The sequence below is a fragment of the Myxocyprinus asiaticus genome, chromosome 39, assembly GCF_019703515.2.
Source record: "Myxocyprinus asiaticus isolate MX2 ecotype Aquarium Trade chromosome 39, UBuf_Myxa_2, whole genome shotgun sequence".
In the NCBI taxonomy this organism is placed as follows: Eukaryota; Metazoa; Chordata; class Actinopteri; order Cypriniformes; family Catostomidae; genus Myxocyprinus; species Myxocyprinus asiaticus.
The window spans coordinates 23,359,072-23,372,493 of record NC_059382.1 but is presented as its reverse complement, the minus strand read 5'-3'; positions in this window follow the sequence as shown (position 1 = coordinate 23,372,493).

Here is a 13,422-nt window from a genome sequence, read left to right as displayed (position 1 = left end):
AAGCAGTGGACTGTACTAATACTTTCTGCAAATTCACATCCCTTTATTACACCAATACACATATCACCAGTTCCCTGGCCTGAGGCAAGGAGGGAGGAGTGTGAAGAGGAGGAGTGCGGGGCCAGGCCGTGAGTGCGCAGGGCCGGCCCCCAATTGGGCTAATCAGCCGAGAGAGGGATAAGGCTGAGCTGGATGTGGCAGTTCGAGAGAGAGAGCCACAGGCAGCTGCCGTGTCTTTTTAGGTTTTCATTAAACAATATTTGGACTGTTCAGCCGGTTCCTGCCTCCTCCTTGCCCATTTTAAACCCTGTTACAGAAACAAATCTAATAATCAGAATAATAATGATAATTCAGCATTATATTATAATAATCAACCTGACGTGCCCCACAATAATAATTTTATATTATGCAATGTTCAACTGGGTTTCAAAAATAAGTCAGTGAAGTAGCTTTGCACACCTTGTTCATTCACAAAAATGCATTAGTAAAAACATATGAAGGCAAATAATGCTTTTTATTAAGCTACTATGAATCATTGTATATGAAATATAAATATAAATGTGCATGTCAATGAAAATGATTGAATTTAATCTCCCCCCCCCCCTTTTTATTTTATTTTTTTTAGTGAAAAACCAATGATTTTTTAATAGATTTTCATTTAATGTCTTTAAAATATTTAATACTGTATACTTGGCTACAATGGATTTTTGGATGAAATGATGGTTCCTCTGAAAAAACAAACAAACATTTTTGAGCCATTTCAGAGCAAATACACAACTGTCCTGTCACTCTGTCAGTTTGGGTTTTTGTCTGGAATCATTGTCCCATGTCTTGTGTTTTATTGTCTGTCTTTGTGTGAGCGCACAGTTTCGGTTGAATTCCCTGCCGTGTGCTCTTCGGTCGGTCTTGTTTCATGTCTGGAGCATGGTGTCTGGATCCTGACCCTTCTGTCTGGTTTGGCTCGGTGTCGGGATCCGGACACTCATGTTCCATGTCTTGTCCTGTATGGGCGTGGGTGCATTGCAGTTGTCATCTTGGCGGCATGCACTCATGTCAGTAATCTATGTCTGTCTCTCATGACCGCGGATGCGTGTTGGGCTACCTTTGCGCTGCGCGCCCGGGTCACGAGCTGTCTTCACGTTGTGCTGAGGTTCTGTCACTTCGGTCTGAGCTTTCAAGTTTGTGTGTGGCCTAACTCTCGCACAGGTGCCCTGTCTTGTTTTTGTCACCTGTTGCATGCATCGCGTGGTGTTTGCCTCGAGGTATACGCTCAGGTTTTGTTTAGTGTGAGAATGCGTGGCATCACTTTGTTTGGCGTTGCTATGCATTCCCTCCTCTTGTTTGTCGGGTGGCATGAGCGTATATTGCCTCATTATCTTGGCAATGTGCGCTCATGCCATTCGGGTGTTTCATTGTCCTGTGAGAGCACGTGGCTTTGTTTTGTTTTGGTATCACCGCGTGTCTCTCTCTGTTTTGCATCATACCCCGCCTCCTTGTTTGCCCAGTACCAGTTCGTCTTGTGTGTCTTATGTTACTGAGTCAGTCTTGTGTCTCCAGTCGGTCTAGTTAGTCGGTCTTGCCTGTTTTTTGGTCCTGTTCTTCATCCCATCCCTGTCCGGTTGGTCCTGGCTCCCTGTTTCCCTCTGCCCCAACCCTGGATTGTTTGTTTTTCCCTACGGGTTTGTTTATGTTAGTTTTCCCCCTTGTGGGAGTTTTGGCTGAGTTTTTCCCTTTATTTTTGTGTTTAATAAATTTTTTTTTATTTTTTTTTTTTTAACTCTGTGATTGTGTCCTGCCTCTGCATTTGTGACAAATAATTATCGAGATATGTATAGAAAATCATCAATAAACTGAAAAATATCGAGATATCATTTTTTAAGACAGATCGCCCAGCCCTACTCAGTACTAGCAATGAGCAGCTGTAAAAAGTAGGTGGGGCTTCTTTGATGGCAGAGTCGATTTTCTACAATAGTGATAATGAAACATCTTTAGACCTGAACAGAGCCTGATTGATTCTAAACAGGTAATTTCCTAGTCTTCTTTATTCATAAATTAGCATTCACATATGCCATGTTATCAACAAATTAGCAAAAAGTACCACCCGTGTTGCTTGTAACGGTGAATTTGGTGAAACAAGAAACCATGATTTTAGTTCACTACTTTGTTCTGGGATTTTGTTAAAGGTATGATAAATTGCCAGATATTTATTTAATTGCTTGATATTTTCAATTAAGATTATGGTAATGTGAATATACAGTATATGATTCAAATGTAGCCTTCTGGTAAACTATATGACAAAGACAGTTTTGTTCTATTTTGTATGGAGTTTTATAAACTAGGTTAGGGAGGAGCAAGGTAATTTAATCCAACCAATCACATCACCAGAGTAAGTGTATATAAACAGCTGCTTACCTCTACATGGCGTCGAGTCTTCTGGCATTCGGCCCCATCCATTGCCCACGAACAGACCCATGCAGTGCAACTCCTCTGCAAAGCATTCGCCTTCATCAGAACAGCTCTTCCATCCAAACAATCGCTTATTTAAACAGAAGCTGCCACAGTAGCTTATTTGTTTTTGCAGTATTGACAGCTACCACGTTAAGTGCCTTTCTTTCTATGCTCCATTCGCCGAAGCAGTTTATAGCGTGAAGCTGCTTCCACAAATTGGCTGCTTCAGCGCTGTATACATGTGAAACAGCTCCCTGTGACTGCTTATATGTCCTCTTATCTAAATTTTCCAACTGGAGCAGTCCATCACGTGAGCTGCCTCCACAAATGGGCACCGTTCCAGCTTCATACCATTCGATTTCCATTACAGTTCAGTTTTTTTCCGAAAACAAGAGAAACTTCTGGATTACTGGTGTAACCCCTGTTCCCTGATGGAGGGAACGAGACGCTGTGTCAATGTAGTGACACTAGGGGTTCGATCTTGAGAGCCCCAATCACCTTTGCTTAAAACAGAAAAGGCCAATGAGAATTGGTGAGTGGAATTTGCATGCCACTCTCCACCCCGGACATACGGGTATAAAAGGAGATGGGGTGCATCACTCATTCAGATTCATGCTGAGGAGCTGATAGAGAGTCCCGGCCATGTCAGCGACTGGTTCAGCGCCGCTCACACAATGTACACTGTCAATGTAGTGACACTAGGGGTTCCTATAGGAAATGCAACATGTGCTGATCCGTGTCATGAGGTATGGAAGAGTGGACACGGGCAAGCTGCTGCATGCCTCACAGCGAGCGCTCGACCACGTTGTGACCTTCCAGTGAGTTTAGGTAAGGCATTTCCCTAGTCCCATTAAGGGGGGAGGAGGCACTTACCCAAGGAGGCTACAGGCGGTGGCTTTTCCTGATATTTTCTGTTAAGCAATTTCCCACCGAGCACCTTCTAGAATAATGCTGGGAAGTGCTCTTCCCTCTCCAGGAGGGAGGGCACTAGGGAGACCACATCCAATCGGAGGGAGGTTAACATGTGGAGAATACCTCACATGGACTTACCACTGGGGAAGTTCACATATGGAATGATACCACTGGGAGGACACTATCTATGGAGAGGGTATACAGCAACAGTGGCCGAAGCAGAGTGAGGCTCTGATGAGGGGAAACACAGGGTTCACCAGACAGGAAGTCAAACAGTGGAAATGCGTCACACGGGATTACCCAGAGGGGAATCACCACGTATGGAGCACTGAGTCCAAGTACACGGGCTCACCTGAAAAGGGGCATACCACGAGTACTTGGCCTGGTGGCATCACTCCTCCACTGAGTTTGTCACCGAACAGTGCTTAAGATTTAAAGAGGCGTCCAGGGTTCACCAGTTATGGGGAACTGTTGTGGACAAAATAGCGCACATTATCACCTTGAAAAAGGGGAAAGGCATAATGCAAGTGGTACACCCAACCGGCTGCCCGGCCTACCTGCTGTTACCTCATAACACTCGGGATGAACCCGGTTCTAGGCGTAGGTTGTAAAACCTCACAAAGGTATTGGGTTTAGCCCAACCTGCAGCTCTGCATGTCTGCTACAGAGGCCCCCCTTGCCAGTGCCCAGGAGGACGCAACACCTCTAGTGGAGTGCACCCGAACTCCCAAGGGGCACGGCAGTTCTTGTGACTGGTAAGCCAAGAAAATGGCATCCACAATCCAATGGGCAGCCTCTGTTTGGAGACAGCTTTCGCCTTCTGCTGCCCTCCAAAGCAGACAAAGAGCTGCTCAGAGCATCTGAAGCTCTGCATGCAGTCCAGATAGATGTGCAGGGCATGAACTGGACATAGCAATGACAAGGCCGGGTCTTCCTCCTCTGAAGGAAGCACTTGCAGGCTCACCACCTGATCCCGGAAGGGAGTGGTGGGAACTTTGGGCATGTAACCGGGCCGGGGTCTCAAGATCACGTGAGAGTGTGCCGGCCCAAATTCCATGCATTCGCTGGTGACAGAAAGCACCCGTAGGTCCCCCACCCTCTTGATGGAAGTGAGTGCCACCAGGAGGGCTGTCTTCAGTTAAAAAGTGCTGAGCTCTGCCTGCCCTAGGGGCTCAAAGGGGCTTTCTGTAGGGCAGGTAGGACCACAGAGAGATCCCAAGAGGGAATCAGGTGCGGTCTAGGAAGATTCAACCTCCTTGCGCCTTTGAAGAACCTGGTGATCAGGTCGTGCTGCCGTGAGGGTCTCCCATCCAGTGTATCATGATACACTGCTATAGCAGCCACGTACACCTTCAGGGTAGAGGGAGACAGCTGTCTCTCCAGCCCTTCCTGTAGGAAAGACAGCACAGACCTGACCGCGCACCTCTGTGGGTCTTTCCCATGAGAAGAACACCAGTTCGTGAAGAGACGCCACTTCAAGGCATACAGCCACCTCATAGAGGGGGCTCTGGCCTGAGTGATCATATTTACCACTGCTGGCGGAAGATTCACTAGGTCTTCCGCGTCCTGTCCAGGAGCCAGAAGTGGAGGTTCCAGAGGTCTGGCCGTGGGTGCCTGAGTGTGCCCTGCCCATGAGTGAGAAGGTCCTGCCTCAGGGGAATGTGCCAGGGAGGGGATACTGCCAGGATCATCAGGTCTGACAGCCACGTCCGGTTGGGTCAGTACGGCGCAATGAACAGGAATTGCTGCCCATCCTCCCTGACTTTGCACAGTGTCTGTGCAATGAGGCTCACTGGAGGAAAAGCATACTTGCGTAGCCCCCGAGGCTAGCTGTGCACCAAGGCATCCATGCCGAGGGTAGCCTCGGACAGGGAGTACCATAGGGGGCAGTAAGAGGACTCTCGGGAGGCGAACAGGTCTACCTGTGCCTCCCCGAATCTCTCCCAAATCAGCTGGACTACATGGGGGTGGAGTCTCCACTCCCTGTGGAGCATTACCAGCTGAGAGAGCACATCCGCTGCACGGCTGAGGACGCCTGGAAGGTGAGTGGCTTGAAGAGACTTCAACGTCTGCTGACTCCAAAGGAGGCGGTGGAGGGCGAGTTGCGACATGCGACGTGAGCGTACACTGCATTGGCAGTTTATGTACATCACGGTCGCTGTGTTGTCAGTCTGGACCAACACATACTTGCCCTGAATCAACGGCCGAAGCCTCCGCAGGGCCAGAGATACTGCCAGCAACTCTAAGCAGTTGATGTGCCATTGGAGTTGGGGCCCTGTCCAAAGCTACTGCTTGCCGGTTGCACACAGTGCCCCAGCATGAGTTCTGCTCTAAGGGAATGCCCGCCCGAAGAAATGGCAGGTCTGACCAAGGGCTGAAAGTCTGACGGCGTCAGTCTGTGGTGTGATAGTCACACGCTGGGTGCCGTGGTGCCATGCCCACCTCAGGACTTGAGTCTGTAGCCTGTGCTGAAGCGGTCTCATATGCATCAACCTGAGGGGAGAACCGCTGCCGAGGATGCCATATGCCCCAGGAGCCTCCTTGAAATTGTTTCACTGATGCCACTACCTTCTGCCTGAAGCTTTTCAGACTTCCAGCACTTGGCCGTCATGAGCACGATGACCCAGGGAATGAGGAAACTGCTCTTTTATTGACCATGTGGGTGCTGAGTACAACAGCAATGTCGGAGCAGTCGGAGTCAGTCACCTCATCCCTGTGTCGCCCATGTCAGGGCCGCCTCGAAGCCCGTCCGTGGTTCTTGGGGGCCCGCTGATGGGTGGGTGGAGCCGCCTTCCTACAGGAGGATCTTCTTCTCAAAGACCAGCGTAAGGGCTCCGATGGTACGGGAGCCAGGGCCAGCGCCGCAGGAGGACGGCCCTGGTGAGAGGCAGACAGGGCACGGGACTTCAGAGGCCCGAAGGTGGCCGAGTCACGCCGTGGCAAGATATGTTTGATCGCCTCCGTCTGCTTCCTCACCGTCGAGAACTGATGGGCGAAGTCCTCGACAGTGTCGCCAAAAAGCCCGCCTTGGGAGATGGGCGCATCGAGAAAGCGAACCTTCTCAGCATCACGCATCTCCGCAAGGTTGAGCAACAGGTGCCGCTCTTGGACCACCAGAGTGGACATCGTCCAGCCCAGGGCACGCGCCGTCATGGTACGCAGTTCCTACATAAGCCCCGGGTCGGTTCTACCCTCATGCAGATCTTTCAACGCCTTGGCCTGGTGGACCTGCAGGATGGCCATGGCGTGCAGGGCGGAGGTGGCCTGACCTGCGGCCTTATAAGCCTTTGTCATCAATGAGGAAGAGAACTTACAGGCCTTGGAAGGGAGCCTTGGTTGGTCACTCCAGGTGGCTGCACCCTGTGGGCATAAATGAACCTCTACGGCATGCTCTACCTGGGGAAGCTCAACATATCCCTTAGCCGCTCTGCCGTCGAGGGTAGTTAGGATGGACGAACCCACGAAGTGTGTACGGGCAGAAATAGTTGCCTTCCACGACTTTGTTAGCTCCTCGTGCACTTCTGGGAAGAAAGGCACCGGGGCGGAGCACGGCCGTGAGTTGCGCTCTGACCCCAGAAACCAATCATTGAGCTGCAAATGCTCAGGGCAGTGTGGAGGGTTCCACTTTAGCCTGATGTTCGCAGCCGTCCGGGCAAGCACGGCTGCCATCTCAGTGTCCGCCTCATCCTGAGCTCTACCGCCCGTGGGCGGGAACTCAGAAGATTCGTCCACTTCTGACAGCAGAAGCCCACCCTCCGATGTTGCAACCGATAACTCATCCTCGTCACAAGCTGTGAACGAGACATTAAATCTGCCCTGAGGCAGACCGCCTGCATCGCTCGATAGCTTCACTGGGTAGAACGAGCATGTTGGGGGATGGGAGGTCCACGGGGGCTGAGCCGGCTCCCATGTCCACATCCAGATCGCCAGCAGTGCTTGCCGACCCGGCCGCCTGAGTATCAGCCCAGGACGGACCGGGTTGGGAAGCAGCCGCGGTGGATCCCTGCTTCACACAGAAGGAGGTGAGCCATGACCGCAATGTTCTCATGGGCATGTTCTCGCAATGAGAACATGACCCCTCCACAAAGCTGCCTCGGCGTGCTGGTGCCCCAAGCACTCGAGACAGATCTCATGGGTATCCGGAGGGGAGAGATAACAGCCACATCCAGTAGCACAAAGGCGAAAGGCCATCTTTAAAAAGACGCCAATCGTTTGTGCAAGCTCTTTTAGAAGAAAATATACTCTTTAGAATATACTCTTTTTGCACCAGCAGACTTGGCCGCCAAAGTGCCCAGGGGAAGCACAACACTCGACCGTGCGAGGGTGACCGCTGATATGCGCCGTAAATCCATCAGCATAAGCATTGGTGACAGGGACGAACACACATGCGTTCGGCTCTGAAGAAAAAATCTGAATGAGTGATGCACGCCATCTCCTTTTATACTGGGCCGGAGAGTGGCATGCCAAATCTCATTGGCCTTTTCTATTTTAAGCAAAGGTGATTGGGGCTCTCAAGATCGAACCCCTAGTGTCACTATATCGACACAACGTCGAGTGAGTGACAGACAGGGAACAAAGATTAACTATTCAATTCAACCACCATTTCAACCCCGTCAGTGTTTTAAACTAGTTCTTCCACACAGGTGATTTCTGTCAGCCTCATTACCTTGCCGCGCAGATTGTTTAGGGTGTACTCTATCCAGCGATTCCGGTGTCATCTTCTAACATGAATATCACGATCGTTCTCCCTTCAAAGTGCCCTTCGGAGTGTGATTATTACATTCAGAACACAGGGACAGTCATGCAACAGCGAACTCTTCCAGTCGACTGATACTCTAATTACAACATCATTTCAAACCAACACAAATATTTTAGTGCGAGCTTGCTGCCATGCAGCACTTGCTTTGACCATTCCACAGCACACTGCAGTTATACACAGCCTCTGTCCAAACAGACACAAGCAGAATTCAGCTCCGCAAGAAGCGGATCACGCGCCACGTCCCAACTCATTCATAATAATTCTGCAATGCGTCTCGCCTCCTCTCAGCATTCAAGCTTGCCGCGCAGCCTCGAAAACACAAAGCAAGCGCTGCTACAAACTTTCACTCATCTCTACACTATAACATGAATTTTCCTCCTCCCGTCAGGATAAACACTTCACGCAGATAAAATAAATTAATTATTTTATTTTACAGACAGTCTTCTTAACTTTTGCCCGAATCGTTGGATTACAAACTTTATTTACAAGCTTGACCATACAACTTAATCGTTGCACAATTTTTACAATCTGTCATAATTTTACACTCCACTCAAGTTTACAGTAACAGGTTTAAATCAATGCTGAACGATTCAGCTTGGCCCCTTGCATTATACTATTACAAGTCATCAGTATATACAAGTCGTTTTATTCACCACACTACTGCAAACGGTGCTCTTATAGTATCTATTAAATCTAACTCCCAAACACAAACTCCTTTGAATTTATACGTCCTTGTCAAAACAAATCGAGTCACCCCGTGCCAATACTAGAGAGTAATCCAAAGCTCCAAACCATATGCTTAAGTTAATAAACATCAGACTATGGTATTCATCTGGGCAATCAGTTTCAGGTGCTTCTAATTTCATGACAAACCAACTTTAAACAACGTCGTTTGTATGCACTTGTATGTTGTATGTTTCCTGACATTGTTTCACATATGTTCCCAATTTTTAACCTAGAAAACAATTGTTTAGGCATCCACAGATGCTACGTTTACCACGTTACCATGTTTTCTCCTGACACAACACATCCCTAAACAGCTCAAATGTGCCATTCAGGTGCCACAACTGCGGTGTCTTTTGGACTGTGCAACTAAACCTCCCACTACACTGCAAACAGTGCAATGTGCTGTCCAAGTACTGCAACTGTGGCATCTTTTCGGGCCATGCGACAAACTCCCACTACACTGCAAACAGCTCACGTGCTGTCCAAGCTCCGTAACTGCGGTGTCTTTCGGGCTGTGCAACCAAACCTCCCACTGCACTGCAAATAGTGCAAATACACTGTTCAAATGCTGCAACCGCAGCATCTTTAGAGCCATACGACAAACAGTGCAATTGCACCGTCCAAGTGCTGCAACCATTCACGTGCCACAACCGCGGCATATATTTCAGACCATGTGTCTCAGCCTCTATGGCTCCATAACCCATATTATGCCACTCATACCAAATGAACCATCACCCACCTAGCAACTGACAACAATCGGGCTGTTTCAGGTCTTCCCTAAAGAGTTCACCATAAGCCTGCATCTCTGCATCAATCAATTTCATTCTAATGAAATTTCCACCGTTTACACAGGCCATTTCCCTTGTTCTACATCGACAGCCATTCCAAATGCCTGACCACCAGAACCAATACTAGGCTACCCCTCATCATCGACTTGCTCATCCGATGTCTAAATACCCTTCGCCAGGGCTACATATCTCCAAACACCTCAAAAAACACTAGACTCAATGTTCATCCTCACCTTCTTCAGCTTCCACCGACATTCAAAACTCACTACCACAGCAAATTTGCCCAAGAATCCATCCCACCATTTCGGACCTCCATATAATAGACCAGGTGACAATCAGATATCTTATCAGAGGGCATCCAATTTTTGTTTTCAACCTGCCCACTCCTATCCAGCCCTTTCAATCACTAGCAGTTTTCCTCCACTACCGAGGTTCACAATCCAAAAACCCTCTCGATCCACTCTTCGTAGATGACAAAAAGCAAGCAGTTTCTGATTCCATTCAGATCCATTCAGATTAAATACAGCATCTCAAAAAAACATATTCAAGCCATTCCTTCCGCATCGGCACTGCAACCACGGCAGCCCAAAAAGGCCTGCCTGAGCATCATATATGATTACTAGGCCGTTGGTCATCCGATGCTTACCTTCTGTACCAACCACCTTCACATTCAAAATGCTTAATAGGCCCCCATTAGCTAACCACAATACATTCACGATCAGGGTCAGGGGATGCATACCTTATCTTTGACAAACCACCAGGCCGGCCCCACCATTTAGGCATTGTGGGGGTCTCTCCGGCCATCCCGGGAGCCCCCCATCTCATATTGCTGGATGGGCCCGCCTAAAACTCAAGGGCTCTCCCTTCCGAAGTGCAGCAGGGGGTTCTCCCATTTGAAAGTGTGCAAGCTAACTCATGTTTATTTGAATCATGGGCTCTCCCTTTGAAGTGCAGTGAGGTCTCCTTGGTTTCGGATGCAGTGAGGGCCCCCATATTGCGTCTGGAGGAGGGGCCAGGTCACCTCCATTCGGAGCGATCCTGCCAGACCACGGGGGTGACCCCCGTGGTAGGGCGTTGCAGACCTGTCCAACACAATCATGCCAAGGGCTCTCCCTATTCGAACTGCGGTAAGTGATTCCCTGTCCGAACGCAGCATGAACCATTCACATTCATTTGTATCATGGGCTCCATCATTCGTGGTTCTGGATGACACCTCCATCCGGGGCGACCCTGCCCTACCACAGGGTGTCCCCCGCATTAGGGCATAACGATCCCTCCTACACATTTCCTTGCGGCCGATACCGTCACTGTCCCTTCAGTACTCAACCTGAATTCACTCTCCAATCTCCTCCTATCCTACACCTCCCAATTTCCTATCCACACACGTTTACAACTGTCCTCTAAGCAGGATTACATTAACCTGCAAACTGCTGAATTTGTTTTTATGCTATTCTAGCACTCAACTGAAATTTGGTATGATTGCTCTGCTTGTATTGTTTTCTTCCTTGGATTCATCACTTCTGCTTGTAATATTCTCATTTATAAGCCACTTATGATAAAAGCATCTGCTTAATAAGTCTCCTAAATTAAGAAAAAAATATTTTTTAATTGTATTTTCTTATGTGCTGAAATTAGAAAAATAAAATGAATCTTACAGATAAGCCAGACAAGAATACTCACAGAGCAGCCTGTAATAACATCAGTGTAGTTGTAAATATGTGTTAAAAAATAAAAATAAAAATAAAATAATACAATAACAATTTTACTGTATGCTGGAACTCTGCTCTCATAAATAGTGACAAGGAAAAGGCATAGCTGAACCAGACCTGCTGGATGAAAAGTTTTTCAATAGGCCATATGCACACAAATCATCTGTGAAGAAAAAAAAAAAAAAGATGTTACAAGTGATCTGTCTTTAGGGACTAATCATCAATGTCTGTAAGCTGTTGTCACTGTAGACCTCATTAGAGCATGTAAGTCATTAAAATGTGTCATTTGTTCAGTCTTTCCCCTGTTAACCGTTGGCAGTTTGGTAATGCCCCAGCCACACTGTTTGTTTACCAAAGAAACAGGAATATGACCAATTAAAAGCTAAATAGAGTGTCTGGTTTAATAATTAATGACAATGTTAATTACTTTCATCAAACATAATGAGCCACCAAGGCTTTTAAGCCATTCCACAAGTGCCAAATTTAAGTGATTCACATGGGGTGAGGTTTAGATTTGATCGACTAGTTTGGTCAGAGTAGCGGGTGCGGGTCAGAATAGAAAATAGTATGTTGTATTCATGAAAATTAATGTGCAAAAGCCATTTTCTAGTTATACTCCAACTGCCAATATTGTATTGAAATAGTTTCACTGTGACTGCTAATTTACTTGCAAACATCAGCTAATTCTTGTACATGCTGACACCATGAGATAATGAATTATGGTCACAATGGAACCTTTCCTTAACGCCTATAAACAGTAAAACAATTACTATAATTATTATTATTATTATTATTATTATTATTATTATTAAATCATGAAACAGCAAAAATGTAAAAGGTAACCTTACAGCCTTAATTCATTATGCTTAGAAACTCATATCATTTCAGGGGTATTAATGGGAAGGGGTAGAAGACCTTTCCATGACTTCAACAGATGTTTATGACTACTATACAACATCCTTAGATAATTCTGCCACAAATGGCCTCCAGTCCTCAGGACTGAGTTTTAAACTGAGCATGCTCAAAAGCTTGTTAGATCTTTACCATCAAACATGATTTTGTATGTGCTCACTTTTTAAAAAAATTAAGTTGCTCTGATTTATATGGCATAAAAGTTGACTTTATTGATTGTTTTAGGTAATCTCAGCTTTTTATACATTAGATAGTTATAAATTAAATTTTTCAAAAAGTGTATGTTTTCCATTAATAACAAGGCCCTTCAAATTCAGGATACTGATCTACCCGTTTACTTGAGTAAGTCTTGTTTAAATATCTCGGGGTCAACATCACCCGATGCTTTTCAGATCTATATAAAGAATATTTTATCCCTCTGGTCAATAATATAAAATTGGAGCTTCAGAAATGGAATTTACATTCCCTCTCTTTAGCAGGACGAATTATTTGTTAAAAAAAAAAAAAGAATGTTTTGCAGATTATTGTACCTGGGCAATAAAAATGCCTGCCAATCTTTTTAGCAAAGTCTTTTTTTTTTTTTTTTAGTCAATAGATATAAAGATCAAATCATTCATATGCAGTGGCAAAATATGGATTGACTGATCCTCCACCTGGTCGTCTAATGGTTAGATGGCCTTCAAGTCACAGTGTCTCACACCCATTGTGAAATTTGGTAGAGGATCGGTGATGATCTCGTGGTACTTCAGCAAGGCTGAAATCAGGTATATTCGTCTTTGCGAAGGATGCATGAATCAAGCCACGTACAAGATTATCCTGGAAGAAAACTTGCTTCCTTCTGCTCTGACAGTGTTCCCCAACTCTGAGGATTGGTTTTTCCAGCAGGAAAATGCTCCATGCCACACAGTCAGGTCAATCAAGGTGTAGATGGAGGACCACCAGATCAAGATCCTGTCATGGCCAGCCCAATCTCCGTGACCTGAACCCCATTGAAAACCTCTGGAATGTGATCAAGAGGAAGATGGATGTCCACAAGCCTTGCTTGAATTTTTGCACCAGGAGTGGCATAAATTCACCCAACAGCAATGTGAAAGACTGGTTGAGAGCATGTCAAGACGCATGAAAGCTGTGATTGAAAATCAGGGTTATTCCACCAAATATTGATTTC